Source organism: Salmo salar, chromosome 01 (assembly GCF_965601325.2).
Source record: "Salmo salar chromosome 01, fSalSal1, whole genome shotgun sequence".
In the NCBI taxonomy this organism is placed as follows: domain Eukaryota; kingdom Metazoa; phylum Chordata; class Actinopteri; order Salmoniformes; family Salmonidae; genus Salmo; species Salmo salar.
Window position 1 is genome coordinate 102,212,982 of NC_138291.1, and position 7,232 is coordinate 102,220,213.

The following is a 7,232-nucleotide window of genomic DNA, read 5'->3' on the forward strand; positions in this document are numbered from 1 at the left end:
CCCACATTAGTACATCACAACAAGTTGACCCCCACATTATTAAATCCCAACAAGCTGACCCCCCCCACGTTAATAAATCACAATAAGTTGACCCCCACATTATTAAATCTCAACAAGCTGACCCACATTATTAAATCTGAGCCAGTTGACCAACATTATTAAATCTCAACAAGCTGACCCACATTAGTACATCACAACAAGTTGACCCCCACATTATTACATCTCAACAAGCTGACCCACATAGGTAAATCACAACAAGCTGACCCACATTATTAAATCTCAACAATCTGACCCACATAGGTAAATCACAACAAGCTGACCCCCCACGTTATTAAATCACAAGCTGACCCTCATTATTAAATTTCAACAAGCTGACCCTCATTATTACATTTCAACAAACTGACCCACATTATTAAATCACAACAAGCTGACCCTCATTATTACATTTCAACAAGCTGACCCACATTATTAAATCACAACATGCTGACCCTCATTATTACATTTCATCAAGCTGACCCACATTATTCAATCACAACAAGCTGACCCTCATTATTACATTTCAACAAGCTGACCCTCATTATTACATTTCAACAAGCTGACCCACATTATTAAATCACAACAAGCTGACCCTCATTATTACATTTCAACAAACTGACCCACATTATTAAATCACAACAAGTTGACCCTCATTATTACATCTCAACAAGGAAAGGCTCATTCTCAGATTTTTGCTGATGCTTCAGTTTGTGTCCAGTATCACTACAGTACACCATCAACCGACAACAGATATGAACTCTATCCCAACTTTGGGCTGCCATGCCTGTGTGTGTGTGTGTGTGTGTGTGTGTGTGTGTGTGTACAGTAAGTCTGCGTCTCCATGTGTGTGAATTATATTACTGTAAGAGAAAAGGACACAAATGCATGAGAAAATAAGATTATACCTGCAGATCTGAGAAAACGTTGCTCCTCACATGATCCCGTTATGTTCTCAGCCTATGGAGGATGACATCTCTCAACACATTTTACATTTACATTTTAGTCATTTAGCAGACGCTCTTATACAGTCAACTACGGTAGGATAAAACAAGCTGTATCTGTAAGTAAGAATTTCAGGAGGAATGAAGCAAAGTCACATTGCCTAGTTACTGCCCACACACACACACACACACACACACACACACACACACACACACACACACACTATCCTTCACACAAAATGAACCGTTAATGTGTGTGACATGGGGAGTTGATTGGGAGCACTTGTCAGGTTCACAAAATGGGAAAAGCAATTTCCGTCTCAGGTCAGGGGATTGTTTGGGCCTTAAAGGAACAGTTCAGGGAATCACAGCATCTCAAATGACATCCTATTTCCTCTATAGTGCACTACTTTTGACCCAAGCCCTGGTCAAAAGTAGTGCTTGATATAAAGAATAAGGTGCCATTTGTGACTCAGCCAGAGTTGAAATGGATTAAACTTCCCAGAGGCCAGGCTAGTCAGGTAGTCTACACTGCATTCATCTTTGCCCAGCTGTTCTCAGTACAGTTATATAGTCCAGTAACTAGAAGGGGAAGAGCAGCAGGGAGAAATTAGGAGGAGAAATAAGACTTGAGAATTGTAGCTGTTTCATTACTCTGACAAATAAAATAAATCAGAATGCAATGTGTGCTTGCGCCCATACAGTCATGCATGACTCTGTGAGATATTTATGAACATACAGTTGAAGTCGGAAGTTATAATACACTTAGGTTGGAGTCATTAAAACTTGTTTTTCAACCACTCCACAAATGTCTTGTAAACAACCTATAGTTTTGGCAAGTCGGTTAGGACATCTACTTTGTGCATGACACAAGTAATTTTTCCAACAATTGCTTACAGACAGATTGTTTCACTTATAATTCGCTGTATCACAACTCCAGTGGGTCAGAAGTTTTCTGTACATACACTAAGTTGACTGTGCCTTTAAACAGCATGGAAAATTCCAGAAAAATATGTCATGGATTTAGAAGATTCTGAAAGGCAAATTCACATAATTTGAGTCAAATGGAGGTGTAACTGTGGATGTATTTCAAAGCCTACCTTCGAACTCAGTTCCTCTTTGCTTAACATCATGGGAAAATCAAAAGAAATCAGCCAAGACCTCAGAAAATAAATTGTAGACCTCCACAAGTCTGGTTCATCCTTGGGAGCAATGTCCAAATGCCTGAAGGTACCACGTTCATCTGTACAAACAATAGTACGCAAGTATAAACACCATGGGACCAGGCAGACGTCATACCGCTCAGGAAGGAGACACGTTCTGTCTCCTAGAGATGAATGTACTTTGGTGCGAAAAGTGCAAATCAATCTCAGAACAACAACAAAGAGCCTTGTGAAGATGCTGGAGGAAACAGGTACAAAAGTATCTATATCCACAGTAAAACGAGTCCTATATCAACATAACCTGAAAGGCCGCTCAGCAAGGAAGAAGCCACTGCTCCAAAACCGCCATAAAAAAGCCAGACTACGGTTCGCAACTGCACATGGAGACAAAGATCGTACTTTTTGGAGAAATGTTCTCTGGTCTGATGCAAAAAAATTGAAATGTTTGGCCATAATGACCATCGTTATGTTTGGAGGAAAAAGGGGGACGCTTGCAAGCCGAAGAACACCATCCCAACCGTGAAGGACGGGGGTGGCAGCATCATGTTGTGGGGGTGCTTTTCTGCAGGAGGGACTGGTGCACTTCACAAAATAGATGGCATATGAGGTAGAAAAATGATGTGGATTTATTGAACATCTCAAGACATCAGTCACGAAGTTAAAGCTTGGTCGCAAATGGGTCTTCCAAATGGACAATGACCCCAAGCATACTTCCGAAGTTGTGGCAAAATGGCTTAAGGACAACAAAGTCAAGGTATTGGAGTGGTCTCACAAACCCAGACCTCAAGCCTACAGAAAATTGGTGGGCAGAACAGAAAAAGCATGTGCGAGCAACGAGGCCTAAAAACCTGACTCAGTTACAGCTGCACTGTCAGGAGGAATGGGCCAAAATTCACCCAACTTATTGTGGGAAGCTTGTGGAAGGCTACCCGTAACGTTTGACCCAAGTTAAACAATTTAAAGGCAATGCTACCAAATACTAATTGAGAGTATGTAAACTTCTGACCGACTGGGAATGTGATGAAAGAAATAAAAGCTGAAATAAATAATTCTCTCTACTATTATTCTGACATTTCACATTCTTAAAATAAAGTGGTGATCCTAACTGACCTAAAACAGGGAATTTTTACTAGGATTATATATCAGAAATTGTGAAAAACTGAGTTTAAATGTATTTGGCTAAGGTGTATGTAAACTTCCGACTTCAACTGTATGTGCTTCTGTTTCATCAGTGTTTCTTTATTTCTGTAGCTCAAATAAATATATTTCCTTTCCGTAACCATTATAACACAGTTCTCCACTGATGCATTTCTCCACTATGGCTCCGCACTCAAGCTCTCAGGCTGATATGCAATTATTAATTGATTTGGTGATGGTGGCCTGACAAATTAAAAATAATTGTTAGAATTAGATCACCAGAAGAGGAGAGAGAGGAAATCCAAACATATTGTCTTGTATCCCAAATGGCACCCTCAAATAGCACCCTATGATCTACTACTGTATATAGCGCACTACTTTTGACCAGAGTCCTATGGGCCGTGGTCAAATGTACTGCTCTGTATAGGGGCTCCTGTGTGGCGCAGCTGTCTAAGGCACAGCATCTCAGTGCTAGAGGCATCACTACAGACCCTGGTTCAATTCCAGGCTGTATCACAACAGGACATTATTGGGAGTCCCATAGCTTGTCACACAATTGGCCCAGTGTTGTTCGGGTTAGGGTTTGGCTGGGGTAGGCAGTCATTGTAAATAAAGATTTGTTCTTAACTGATTTGCCTAATTAAATAAAGGTTAATATGAATAGGGAATGGGGTACTATTTGGAATACAAACATCATCTGGTCTGTAGTATTAGATGGTTGCTATTTGATTGGATTAAATTCATCCAATTGAGATGATTCATCTAGTATTCACTGTTTGGGGTGTATGAGAAATGCATATTATGGCTACTTGGCTGACCTTTGTATCTCAGTATCTCACATTCTTAAAATAAAGTGGTGATCCTAACAGACCTAAAACAGTGGAATTTTACTAGGATTAAATGTCAGAAATTGTGTTTAAATGTTTAAGATTAAATGTATTTGGCTAAGGTGTATGTAAACTTCTGACATCAACTGTAGGTGCTCCCTCAGTCAGACGGGCAGCCTCTAACACAGATTCGACTAAAGAAATGTCACTGTGTCCTGGGGACTGTGTGTGTGTGTGTGTGTGTGTGTGTGTGTGTGTGTGTGTGTGTGTGTGTGTGTGTGTAAGATGGAGTGAGTGTTGACTTTGTTTTGTAACGGTTACTCCTATTAGAGACTTGTGGTTTGATGACTGTTACCATATCCCACCACATGTCCGCTCTTCACCTCTCTACTTCATCCCACCTTGGATCCCTGGAACTTCCTCTGGGTAAACTCACTCTCACCTTGGGATGATGATGAACACGATAAAACTACGACACCTATATGCAGGCCCACACACACACACACACACAAACACATGCGCACACACACACACACACACACACACACACACACACACACACACACACACACATACGTATACGCACGCACACACACACACACACCCAACCCTACACTGAACACTAATAGGGTTACATGACTGTTTATTCCAAGTAACACAAAGCTGTGTCTGAAGACACAGGATGCATCCCAAATGGCACTCTATCTTTATATGGTGGGATACTTTTCACCATGGTCCATAGGGCTCTGCTCAAGTGTAGTGCACGATATAGGGAACATGGTGCTCTTTAGGATGAAGCCAATTTCCTGTTACAAAGGGCCCTTTGGCAACAGTGTTGTTGTGACCGACCCTTTCTCTCTCCTTTCTTAATATCCTGCATTTATCCTCTGTTCATTTGAAACTGGCCCAAATGTTCACTGGCTCACTCGCTTCCAGCCAGAGACACAATTACAATGAGATGATGATGTCTGTGTTATCTGAATACTAATATATTGTGTTATCAATAGGATATTAATTAATCTAGTGTGTTATGTTAGGATATTAATTGAATCCTACAGACGAAGAACCATATATGTGACAATTTTTCCATTTTAAGATAATCAGTTATTTTTATATTATTCATTGTGTGTACCACATTGGGTGTTTTATGGTTGACAAATATTTCACCATACTCATATCTTCCAACAACAATTGATATTTTTTTGTTATTTCAAAAAATACTTTTTTTATTGCCGTTTTAATTTTTAGAATGTGGAAGAACAGTATATCTCCAGTGATGATTTCAGTTTGTGGAAGAACACTATATGTGACATTTTGCATGACACTTGTAAGATGTCCTTTTTTAATACCTGATATGATGTTTTAAGTACTTTCAAGTACAGATGCCCTTCATGTAAATAACTTAAATGCAATATGTAGTTAATTCATTTAATGGAGGTTCATTTAAAGGTGCTCTATCAACTTTAGCACCGATGACTTTTCTTAAAAGTTGAGTCATGAAATCTTAGTCTCATTTAAAATGAAGCCCTCAATGTGAACATACCATAGAATAACTACAAAAATAGAATACAATTAAATTCAATCAAAAGAAGTACAACTTGTACATATCAAATATGGATCAATGTGATGTGCCAATATGCATGTCCATTATGCAGGTCCCTAAGGTCAATATTACAAAACGTTCAGAAAACCATTCTCTTTGCGTTTAACACTATGATCTGCAATTAAGTTTTGAATTGCGTTAAACCCATGCTAAAGGCAAGAAACGTCCTTCTGTACTGAGGTGACAGCAGTAAATAAGTATTAACTGCTTAGAGTTGATGCTAAATGTGGTGACAGAGATGTATATTGTAATGAATAAAAAAAAGGAATCATTAGGATATTTTATTGTTAGAACAACATGTTGCATGTTGATGGGATGTTAGTAAACTATTCTCTGTGCAATACATGTGACTTTTAACCACCTCACTGAAGTGATCTGTAGTCCAGCTGGTCGCTTGAGAACAGAATCTGGGAGGTGACTGAAGTCTTCACATTGCATCCTCATCACCTTGAATGGTTTTGCTGGTTGTTTCTCGTATGGGACAGTGTAGAAACTGTTGAACAGATGCAGCTTGCGCTCATCAATCAACTTTCCACAATCCTTTCTGCACGTCGTGGAACACGCTCTTCCCTGCAGGATACAGTGTAACGTTACATATAACTAGCTAGCTACTGTAGCCATGTCGAATCATCCGGTGGATGGACAAAAAGTAGCTAGCTATGTTTCTTCTATAATCTAGCAATAACATTTGTAACGATAATGTATAAGTTAGTAGCCAACGAACTTTAGCTAATATGTTTTCTCTATAGTTACAAATTAGACAACCCAGAACATACATGTTAGTTACTGTACTCTATAGCTAGCTAGCTTGATTGTTTGATATACGGTTCTTCCACATACCTCTTTTGGACAGCTTTTCCCATTTTTTTCTTGACCCTTACGATTTGTATAGGGTTTTCCCGCATCCCGTAAGATCTTCCTTTGCCTGTCTTTCCATTCTTTTAGTTTTGTTTTACGTTTCTTTCCCACATTTCGGTGATTTTCATCAGCAACAGAAAAGTTGTGCGCTTGTCCGTCCATTCTGAGTGGTGCACATAAACGGTTATTCCACGAGAGCCTATCTTTAAATTTAAACATATTGTTAATTAGCGCGTGGAAAGCTTGTGAAACCGGTTCACTATAGAAAAAGGGTGTCCAATAATGATTTTTCATGTATATCTCGTTTTTTTGAAAAATGTCACATATACGGTTCTTCGTCTGTAGGATTCAATTAATGGATTGTACTATCAATAGGATATTTATGTATTGTATTATCAATCTGATATTATCTAAGGCAGTTTGTTTTCCATGTCCACTGTTCCAGCATTATATATTAATAGGCTTTAGAGGGGAAACATCAAGCACACTCAGTTCCCCCATTTTGAAGTCATGATCCAAACAACTTTCCCACTCTTGCCCGGCCATTTAGTTTGTTGGGGAATAATGCTAGATTTTTTGTGTAAAGCTGTTGATTGGTTTCTACAATGCACTTGCGAAACCAACATTCCAGCCAGGCATTCGTAGCATTTAAATGACTTCTCAGATG

General features: G+C 39.2%; 1 long non-coding RNA gene across 1 annotated transcript; it reads right to left on the reverse strand.

Moving 5' to 3' along the window:
- Positions 1-5,974: 5,974 nt before the first annotated feature.
- Positions 5,975-6,890, reverse strand: LOC106611190 (uncharacterized). The gene is made up of 2 exons (XR_001330071.3): positions 6,548-6,890; positions 5,975-6,277 (listed from the first exon to the last, which is right to left on the reverse strand). It is a non-coding gene; the product is annotated as an uncharacterized LOC106611190 (long non-coding RNA).
- Positions 6,891-7,232: the final 342 nt, after the last annotated feature.